This window comes from Aethalodelphis obliquidens, unplaced genomic scaffold, assembly GCF_003676395.1.
Source record: "Aethalodelphis obliquidens isolate GAN/ISIS:26980383/991018 unplaced genomic scaffold, ASM367639v1 scaffold14, whole genome shotgun sequence".
Lineage (NCBI taxonomy): Eukaryota > Metazoa > Chordata > Mammalia > Artiodactyla > Delphinidae > Aethalodelphis > Aethalodelphis obliquidens.
The window spans coordinates 20,410,177-20,421,776 of record NW_020837958.1 but is presented as its reverse complement, the minus strand read 5'-3'; the positions used below and the strand labels follow the sequence as shown (position 1 = coordinate 20,421,776).

Genomic DNA, 11,600 nt, shown 5'->3' with positions numbered 1-11,600 from the left:
ACCTTCCCCTTTGGTAACCATAAGTTTGTTTTCTATGTCTGTGAGTCTATTTCTGTTTTGTAAATAAGTTCATTTGTACTCTTTTTTAGATTCCACATATAAGTGATATCATATAATTGTCTTTGTATGACTTACTTCACTTAGTATGATAATCTCTAGGTCCATCCATGTTGCTGCAAATGGCATTATTTCATTCTTTTTTATGGCTGAGTAATATGGCATTGTATATATGTACCACATCTTCTTTATCCATTCATCTTTTGATGAACGCTTAGGTTACTTCCATGTCTTGGCTATTGTGAATAGTGGTGCTGTGAACATTGGGGTGCCTGTATCTTTTTGAATTAGACCTTTTGTCTTTTTCCAGATATATGCCCAGGAGTGGGATTGCTGGATCATATGGTAACTTCAGATCTTGGGATTTTCTGAAGAGAGAAAAGAAACCTTAGAATGGACAAGGTAATGGTCTTCAAATATGGGGGCAGGAAGGGGCTTCATTATGAAAAGGGAATTCTAAAGAGAACTGTAATCAAAGATAACCATGAATATAAGGTTCTAATAAGAAATTACTTCATTTTTTATAAATTTATTTATTTTTGGCTGTGTTGGGTCTTCGTTTCTGTGCGAGGGCTTTCTCTAGTTGTGGCAAGCGGGCGCCACTCATTTTCCTCTCCCGTTGCGGAGCACAGGCTCCAGACGCGCAGGCTCAGCGGCCATAGCTCACGGGCCCAGCCGCTCCGCGGCATGTGGGATCTTCCCGGACCGGGGCACGAACCCGTGTCCCCTGCATCGGCAGGCGGACTCTCAACCACTGCGCCACCAGGGAAGCCTGGGGCCACTCTTCATCGCGGTGCGTGGGCCTCTCACTATCGTGGCCTCTCTTGTTGCGGAGCACAGGCTCCAGACGCTCAGGCTCAGTAGTTGTGGCTCACGGGCCCAGCTGCTCCGCAGCATGTGGGATCTTCCCAGACCAGGGCTCGAACCCGTATCCCCTGCATTGGCAGGCAGACTCTCAACCACTGCGCCACCAGGGAAGCCCTACTTCATTTTTTAAAAAGAAGTTACTTCATAGCACATGGAGTTGTTAAACAAAAAGTAATCCACTGTCATTTGTTCATTTATTCCACAAATATTTATTGAGCACACCTACTACATGCTAGTGCTGTGCTGGGTACTGAGGATACAGCTGTGAGCAAGACAGTCATGGTCCCTGCCCTCAGAGACAGGCTGAAGCAAAACAAACAATGAAACTAACAAAAAATTACAAGTTTGTATGTCATAAACAATAAAAGGACAAAGGTGAGTAAGAGGAATGCGCCATAAGCAAACAGTCAGGACAAACCTTTCCATGTAGGTGCCGTTTCGTGGAGGCCTAAGGAATGAGGCACCAGTTTCATAGTCATGGAAAGAGTGTTCCAGGCAACAGCTCTGGGGCAAAGAAACAAGTTTGTGTGTCTGAAAAAACGAAAGAAGGCATTGGGGCTGGAACACAGCGTGTGAGGGGGATAACAATGAGAGAGAAGTTTGGAGACATAGGTAGAAAGCAGAGCTTTGTGGGGAGAATAAGAAGAGTAGATTTTAATCAGAAGGCAATGAGAAGCTGTTAAGAGGCTTAAACAGGGACCAACCTGACTGATTTTTGTTTTTAAAAGAGCCCTCTGGCCACGGTGTGGAGAATAGATAGGAGAGAGGCTGCAGCAGAAGCAGGGAGACCAGTAGAGGCCACTGCAGTGGTCCAGGTGAGAGAAGATGGTGGCTCAGGCTGGAAGGGTGGAAATGGAGAGAGAGAGGGGAGTGAGCAAAGCCAGGACAGCATCCTAGGAGGGGACACGCTCCAGGTCCCCAGAAGAGCTCAGTCAGAGCTGGGACAACCACTCCCTAGTGGGCCTAGGAAGGAATTCATATCTCTTAAATCCCCCTTTAATTCTGCCACTCTACAAAAGACAGAGAAGACCATTCTCTAGTAGGAGGGGGAAGGGTAAGCTGTGACAAAGTGAGAGAGAGGCATGGACATATATACACTACCAAACGTAAGGTAGATAGCTAGTGGGAAGCAGCCGCATAGCACAGGGAGATCAGCTCAGTGCTTTGTGACCGCCTGGAGGAGTGGGATAGGGAGGGTGGGAGGGAGGGAGACGCAAGAGGGAAGAGACATGGGAACATATGTATATGTATAACTGATTCACTTTGTTATAAATCAGAAACTAACACACCATTGTAAAGCAATTATACTCTAAAAAAAAAAAAGAAGAAAAGAAAAGATAAAGTCTAGTGCAGGAAAAAAAAAAAAAAAACAGAGAAGAAATTCAAGAAGAGACGTCAGCATGTGAATAAAGCCCCTTGTGGGTTCAAGACATTGTTCCCATTGATTTACATGCACAGGCCCCATTTTTCTGAAACTTTTAGCCATGAAAGACTCTAGGTTGGACCAAATTCCTCCAAAGAGTTAATTACTGGCCTGACCCCAGGAGGGTCAGAATAAAACAGAAGCATGTGGAAGGCATCAAGCTTACAACGTGAACATGAGCAGCTCTAATGGAAGCACTCCATTGCCAGGCACCGTCCCCATCATTCTACAAATTAGGCGGAGCCTCTGGAATCCCAGCTGTGCAGCTGCTGCACAGGTGTGTGCTGGGCACTGGGATGAGAGCAGAGAAGGGAGGTTGGAGCATAAAGATTTATCCAAATCAAACTAGGGCTCTTGGTAATTAAGGAAATGACCACCAGTGCTGTCCTGACCGTGTAACCTGGAAGATCTTTTCGAAATGCGATCCTGCTCTCATTCTCATCCCCAAACTTAAACTCAGTTTAACACTGCTTTTGAGATGAAGACCAAAATCCCTAGCATGGTCTTTAAGTAAGAGGAGCATATGTCCTGGTTTGCTCAGAATGGTTGGAATTTATGCCTATTCGGGTCATTATCAATAGCCCTTCATCTTACGTTCACAGGTGTTTTGGTCTAGACAAGAAATCCTGGGGTCCCCATACCTATAAGGTCCCATGTGGTCTCTCCACTGCTGGTGTCTCCATCCTCATGTCCTGCCATGCTCTGAGCAGACACCACACTGTACTTTTTTCGGTTCTTCCAATGCTCCATCATCTCTCCTGCTGTAGGAGGTTTACATAAGCTGTCCTCTACCTGGAAAGCGCCTACACTCCCCTCCCCTTCACCAAATCCCTGCCCCTCCTCCTTCAGATCCTTCCTGTCCAGGCACGTTCTCCTTCAGACTATCTTTATCTCCATGTATGTTCCTCTCCTCCACAGCACTTATCACAGTGGGTCTTATTTTATTTACATTTATTGGGGTGATTCTTTAATTAATGTTCAACTATCTCTCCTATTGCAATCAGGTCAGTGACCATGTCTTTTTGTGCTATTGAAAGTCAAATGCCAAGCAGATTTTGACTGACTGACTGAATCAATGAATAAATAATAAATGAGTTAATGAACAAATTACTGATTACTTTCTGGCTACTCTTGCCCAAACAAAACCAAACAAGTTAAATAATAAAAAATTGTATGTTAATACACTAGGGTAATGGTAAGAGGTGACATGATTAAGATCTCTGTAATATATTTATTGGTCTGTGAGTGTGTGTGTGTGTGTGTGTGTTTTCCAAATAAGTATTGACTTCCACACTGGTCATCTCTTAAAGCTGGACCCTTGTCCCAGAGACATAGCTTAAAATTCAGTGGATTTCTAAAACTCCCCTTTGGAACTTGCCTGAAAAGTCTTAGTAATACTCTATTAAATCTCCTCAATAATGGCAAGACTCCAACCTATGGAGGGAAGTTTTGATTTCTGGAAAAGCCAACTGACGTCTTGTACCAAGTCTGATGAATGAGCGTGGAGACCAAGCCAGACAGGGGTGTTTAGGTCAAAAATGAGGTAAAACTTAATGGGAACCAAATCTCTCCTGTGTCTCCAAAACTGGCTCTAAAGGTAATTCCAAATACTCTCTGAGCCCTTGCACTTGCAGCAAACGTTGAGAAAGGAGACAAGCCTCCAATGGGACTGTTTTGAAAGATAAGTTTAGTTTGGTTATTCAAAAACATTTGTGGAAAATCAACCTCCACAAACAAATTCCTCAGAATGACAATCCCACCTCCCAACAAGGTGGTGCTTTTGAGTTTGTAAAGGGCTTCCCTCTAATTGATCAAGAGACGTCCCTTTCAACAAGTGCCCACTCTAAGAGATCTGCTATTTTCATTTTGAAGAGCAAGGCAAATGGGGTTGAGGAGGGGGGGAAATGAAATCCAAGCTCTCCTGGGGTCATGAGTCATGAAGGCTTTAATGAAATCTAACACCTCCCAGCACTAAGCATGACTGGAAAAATAAATACCAACTCCCCGAGACAGCATCACAATGTGTTCCAGCCAAGAGTAGACATCCCTCAGAGCCCACCTGTTTGTGCTTCCTCATCTCAGATCTGCCAGGGCCTGTCCCAGGATTGAGAAACAAAACTCAGCTCTGAAGTTCCATTAGCACCACCAGAATGTTCGCCTAGTGGCTTCTGGGTGGGACAGGAAGGGAAAAAGTATTTTCTGAGCCCCACCTTAACTAGGCAGGAGCCAAGTGCAAGGAGGAGCTTCAGAGCCTAGAGCACTAGATCATGCGATCTGCTTTATGGCCCTTCAAATGCATCAGGAAGAATCGAAAATGAATATGCTGGGAAGTCCTGGGAAGATTGTGTCTTGAGGGCTCTCCATCTTACCACTCATAACCATCTGGTGTCAAATCTAGTTTCGGCTTCAGAATTTCAGTGCCATAAATTGGTCTAAACATGTTGTGCCTCCTTGCTAGCACTTATAAATTAGCTTCTGATTCCCAATCTAGAGTGTAAAGCATTTCAGCTCTTTGGAGCACTCTCTCATCTATTGTAAGTGTGAAACAGGAGACGCAAAGACCAAAGAAGCCATCTAAGATTCACAGAAATGCGTTCTTCCCTGTGGTGGCAACAGAAGTTCAAGGGAGTCAAAAACATGGTCTCGTCCTAGGTGGAGGCAACCGAGCCAGAAAGACAACCCAACCTGGAGAAGCCAGAAGTTAGACCAAGATGATAAAGCAAAATCTTAGAAGTAGCATTAATCTGGGAATTGCTCAAAACACTCCAGCTAACCAAAACGCCCTCAAATATCTACTATCAGTGCCATTGACTGAAGGGAACTCTTTTTTCTGGCATTGGGCCTTGGCAACCAATAGAATCAGGGGTGTTTCTCTCTCCCATTTGTTAGATTCATTTTTACCCTGTCCCTTAGAGAGGTCTGCTTCCTTCTGGAATCTATTATAACTGGTGTGACCACAATTTATGGGAGACACATTTGAACATAAAAGTGGCCACTATTAATAATTTTTTTCTGGGAAGTGGGTGTCAACCTGGGACTGTCCCAAGAAATCAAGGACTTGCCTCCCTCCTTGTAACAGATGCATCCTCAGTGGATGACCTCCAAGTTGTTCCACGTTTCCCAGGGAAGGAAAACAAGTAGAATGATACCCCTTTCCGAGCCAAATGAAACCAACTACCATGTGCTCAAGCTGGTGTCTAACATACAACAGGTCGTGAAATCACAAACCACATCACCCATCATGCCTTGACAAACAAGAGAAGACTTGATATTTATCAAGACAGCCAGACGTTTGCCTCCATAAGTAAACATCCTTTGTCCAGAGGCCCAGGGAAAGCCTCCCTGGGCTTTCTACACCTCCCCTATGTAGACATCCAAACCCCCATTTCTCCACACCTGCCCCACCCCTAAACCCATCTATTTTCCAAGGAGTGGAACACCTTCCGTGACCATGATGATGGGAAGCATCTGTGGATAAGTGGGTTTAAGGATTTGATGACAGATTTTTCTGATGTTCGTTTAGTTTAAGAAGGTGGTCAGTGCTATAGCAGTGTTTCTCATACTTGAATGTTCATAAGACTCACAGTGTTTTGTGAAAATGCAGATTCTACTGCAGGAAGTCTGAGGCAGGACCTGAGCTACTGCCTTCTAACAGGCTCCCAGGTGATGCTGAGGCAGCTGGCCAATGGCCCACACTGAGTAGAAAAGGTCTGCAGCATTTATTGTAAAGGCTTAACTATATCTTAGATGTCTTTAGTGCTGACGTGAGGGAAAGCATGTCAATGAAATCTGTACCCACAAGGCAACACGGTGGAAGGAAAGGGGGAGAACAGAGGAGAAATAGAGGAGGAAAGAAAGAAGGAAGAGAGGGAAGAGGGAAACAGAAGAGAGAAAAAAGAAGAGAATTAAAATATACAAAATTAAATTAGGCTAGAGAAGAAGAAATAACTGAGGGTTAAGTGGGTTGCTTTGGCATAAGTGGGAAGAAGCAGCTCGATCCTCATAGCCTATGGCACCAGCAGGCCACAGCTATAAAAATCTCAGCATCTTTTATTTTCACAATTGTTGGCCAATTACTTACACACATATAGGATAGTGTCCTCTAGTCCAGTGACTTCCAAACTTTCTGATCACAGCTCCCCTGAGAAATACACTTTACGCTGTGACTCACCACACACACACACACACACACACACACACACACACACACACACACACACTCATTCTACAAATACCTTACAGAATAATACTTACCATTAATATTAGCAAAAGGATATTTCCTATCCAATTCAATGTCATACTCTAACCTATTCATCTTTCAATTGATCAAACTGCAGTCTGATAGAGGGAGACACTTGCCTAAGGTCATAGGGTTGGTTGTGAGCAAGGTGGAGCCTAGGACCCAGGCTCCAACCTCACTTTCCATCTATTTCACAGCCACTGTGCCTTGACTGGGTGCACTTGACAACACAAACTCCAGAAATGGATTTCAAGGCAAGTTAGCAAGCTGAGATTTAGGCTATGTGTTAGGATAAGATCTTTTTATATTAACAGTTTCTCTTTTTATTTTGTGCTTCATTATCTCCAGGCCTCACCACCTAAGTAATGGTAATCTCCATAATCATTGTCTTCTAGAAGGGATGAGATAGTGCAGAAAAGTAGAACTCGTCTTTAGGTCTCTTCTTGGCTTTAGTATCTAAAAATTTAAGCCAATAAGAGAAGATTTAGAGTTTAGCCAGAAAGGATAACTGTATTTGAAGAGAGATCTCCCAGCCCCCAGCCACAAGTCATGAAAAAGATATCCCAGGAGAGGGTGAGGTAGAGGGATGAGATACAAGAAAGGGTTAATGATATAGGAAGTGTCAGTGGAAGGGTCTGTCTCATCTTTCCTGTGTAGGGTCTCAAGGAGGCATCCAAACTCTAGACACTTTGGAAGGAGACAGGAATATCCCACGACAGAATGACAACAAGACGTGTGCAGGCAGGAGGACCCCTTCCAGCCTTGCCTGTGGCCCAGAGAAGTGTGCAAAAGGTGGAAAATAGCACTGACCCAAAAGGGCAAGGCAGATAGGAAAAAGAATGTCTCAACGATAGTCAAGGTGCGTGGAAAACCAGCCAAAAGGCACCAGATGATGTAGGTCCCAGTGCCTTGGTACTTTGTAAGCTCACTCAGAATTTAAGTACAATGTTGAAGAAAGTGGCAGGTCCCCACATTGGCTGAGATTTTGTTTCTACTCCCTATGCTAAGTGATGGCCCAGAAAAAGTTCAATTAGTGAGCAGAAACTAAGAAAGTCTTATTTCTTGAATGCATGAGTTGATGAACCAAGTCTTTTCTTTTTTTCTATTTCTATGATGGCATGGGGATACAGTTTTTTCAAGAAAGAAACACAATAAACAACAGTTACTTCTGAGAAGAGGCTTTGACTTTCACTGAATAAATTTTTATATCATTTGCATTTTCTAAATATGCATAAATCTTAGCTTTGTAGTTTATAAGTTCTTCTGGAGTTAACATAAGCAATAGAAATTATGTATTAAAATTGGAATTTAAAACAAGGATAATATTTATGGAGTATATATAGTCTCAAGAATGCATGAAAAATTCCTAGAAGAATGCACGAGAAACTGTTAACACCTGTTGAGCCAACAGGTTGGTGGTAGGAAAGAGACACTATTAATGTACGATTTGAATGTGTTTTACATGTTATATATATTTTTTAATGTCTTTATTAGAGTATAATTGCTTTACAATGGTGTGTTAGTTTCTGCTCTGTAACAAAGTGAATCAGCTATACATATATCCTTATTATTTAATACTTTTCCAAATTAAAAACAATGTGCTCCAACATTGACTTCTTCTTTTGCTGATCTCCCATCATACCACATCTGCACTACACAGATGGGTACTTGTGGTCCTTCATCACTTCAGAGAGCACAAGCTTCTCCAGTTGGATGGTAACGATGTTGAGGATGAATGTCATCTAAGCCCTCTTGGTAGTTCCCACAACACCAAGCACAAGGATGAGTATATAGTAAGCATTTAATAGCTACTCACTGATGGACTTTTCATCATGGCATTTATATATGTATTTGTGAAACTATTTGCTTAATGATTTGCCCCCCTCACTGAACAAATTGGGGAATTAATGACCATTTTGCTTACCATTGGATCCCTGGCACTTACCTCAGGACCTGGTATATGGTAGGTGCTCAATAAATATTTCCTGAGTTTTCCGCGTTTCCTTCCTGAAGCGCAAGCATGGCAGTAATGCCTTGACTACTCTCAGCAACTAAGCTTGTTCCCGCAGTAGCAAGCGTCCGCAGCCTCTCCAGATGCATGTCATGTTCACAGCGAAGGTACTCCCTGCAGCCCATTCGAGAGAGGAGGATTCCAAACTGATACTTAGGCCAGCCCAGGCCCTTTACACACCCACACCTCCTCAGACCAGGGGAGGTGACGCCAGGACTATTCCAGGTGGAATATGCACTTCGTAGACACAAACTAATAGCTCTGATCTACAAGGAAGCACAAGGGCAGAGTGGTACAGACCACACAGTGGTACTGCTGTCCAACCCTACATACTATATGAGCAATGATATCCCCTATACTTTCCACCAAGACAACAATTTCCTGTACCTGTGTGAATTCCAAGAGCCCGATAGCATTCTGGTCCTTCAAAGCCTCCCCGGCAAGCAGTTACCAGCACACAAGGCCATGCTGTTTGTGCCTCAGAGAGATCCCAGTCAAGAACTTTGGGATGGCCCCCGATCTGGTACTGATAGAGCAACAGCTCTAACTGGAGGGGACGAAGCCTATACGCTGGAAGAATTTCAACATGTTGGACCAAAACTGAAAGCTGAGACACGTACACTGTGGTATGACTGGATGAGGCCGGCTCACACAGCTCCACTGTGACTACATGAAGCAGTTGGCAGAGGTCAAAGCCAGGAGCAAGAACAAGGTTTGGGCTGTGCAGCAGCTGGTACAGCGTCTCAGGCTGATCAAACCTCCTGCAGAGACGTAGAGCATGGACTTGAGGACACGGCGAGGGGGAGAGGTAAGCTGGGACGAAGTGAGAGACCGGCATGGACATATATACACTACCAAATGTAAAATAGATAGCTAGTGGGAAGCAGGCACATAGCACAGGGAGATCAGCTCGGTGCTTTGTGACCACCTAGAGGGGTGGGATAGGGAGGGTGGGAGGGAGACACAAGAGGGAGGAGATAGGGGGACATATGTTTATGTATAGCTGATTCACTTTGTTATACAGCAGAAACTAACACACCATTGTAAAGCAATTATACTCCAATAAAGATGTCAAATATATGTATATATGAATGCCCCCCCAAAAAAATCTCCTGCAGAAATTGAACAAATGCAGATTACTGGGAAGCTGACATCACAGGCTTTCATAGAGATCATGTTTGCCAGTAAAGCCCCTGTAGAGGAAGGCTTCCTTTATGCTAAGTTTGAATTTGAGTGCCGGGCCCGTGGTGCAGACGTCTTAGCCTACCCACCTGTGGTTGCTGGAGGTAATGGGTCAAACACTCTGCACTATGTGAAGAACAATCAATGCATTGAGGATGGGGAAATGGTGCTGCTGGATGGAGGTTGTGAGTCTTCTTGCTACGTGAGTGACATCACTCGTACCTGGCCTGTCAATGGCAGGTTCACGGCACCTCAGGCAGAACTCTATGAAGCTGTTGCAGAAGTCCAGAGAGATTTTCTGACTCTCTGCTCCCCTGGAACAAGCTTGGATAACGTCTACAGCATGATGCTAACACTGATAGGACAGAAGCTTAAAGAGTTGGGGATCATGAAGAACATTAAGGAAAATAATGCCTTCAAGGCTGCTCGAAAATACTGCCTGCATCATGTTGGCCATTACCTCGGGATGGAGGTCCACAGCAGCCCAGACATGCCCTGCTCCCTCCCTCTGCAGCCTGGTATGGTAATCACAGTGGAGGCAGGTATTTATATTCCGGAGGATGACAAACATGACCGTGAGAAGTTCCGTGGTCTTGGTGTATGGATTGAGGATGATGTAGTGGTAACTGAGGACTCACCTCTCTTCCTTTCTGCAGATTGTCCCAAAGAGATGAATGACATCGAACAGATATGCAGTAGGGCCTTGACCTTCATTGCGAGCCACATGCATATCAGGTTCAGGAGGGGTGGACGTTGGCCTCTGTGCACGTGTGCTTTCTGGGGGTCTCTGTGTGGACGTTTATATACGTGTTCCACTGGGGAGTGCAGCAGCTATATGAGTGTATGAAATTGTGTATGTGGTCTTTTTTGTTTTATGTAGCTAGAAATCTGGGAAAATGAATTTCTGGATTGTGTATTACTACAACTTTAGTAACATTAATTCTGTAGAATTAATGACTCAGACAAGTTTAGTTTTAAGATGTAAAGAAAGATCTTGGTTACATATGTCCATGCATTCCACTTAACACATGGATAAATTCTCTCCAGGTCCTTCCCCTTCTGCACTTTTCCTGAGATCCACCTAATATCGTAAGATTTTTGGGTAATGCTTATATATTTTGAGCCAATCACCAAGGTCTTTGCCTACACCGAAAACCACGCATCAGTGATTGTGGGTGGCCAGTACGTACCTTCTATAACACCTGCCTACCTATCCAGGAGCCCACATACCTACTGGAGCCACGTGAGTCTTCAGGGCATTGGTGTCCTACAGTCACACCATTCAGCCACAGTCCAGATTCCAGCAACACTAGCTATTGAACAAAATATTTTTGAGCCTTTCTTAGTATTTGGTTGCCTGGGACCTGGAAGGTGTTTAGATTCTTGATAAGGAAGGAAATGAAAGAAAGAAAAGTATATCTGTGTCTGCTATAGATCCAGACCTCCATCCATCTGTTCTCAATCTAAAGATGATTCCTTTCCCAGACATCCATGATTTCTTTATAGATTCTTAATGCATTGACCCTCAGAGCACACCCTTGAAGCTGCTTCCCTGGCCAAGGGCAGATCCTCTACTTACCCTATTAAAGTCAGAGGAATGGCAGCCCGTATTCAGACAGACACCCTGGTTATCATTCTGTGATTTCCTTTAGTGCCGATAAAAACAAAATATGCAACCCACCCAGTACCTGTAAACACCCTGTGATCCTTTCCTTCCTTGGACGTTAGCACTGGAAGGATAATGGTAAAGACTCATGTTTCCCTCAACACAGCACTGGATGCAATTATATAAAACTCACTTTGCAAAGTGAACAGGGCGA

At 44.0% G+C, this 11,600-nt stretch overlaps 1 pseudogene; it reads left to right on the top strand.

Annotated features, from left to right (window-relative positions):
* The first annotated feature begins 8,616 nt into the window (after positions 1–8,616).
* LOC113625164 (xaa-Pro aminopeptidase 3 pseudogene) lies at positions 8,617–10,627 on the top strand (annotated as a pseudogene).
* The last annotated feature ends 973 nt before the right edge of the window (positions 10,628–11,600 follow it).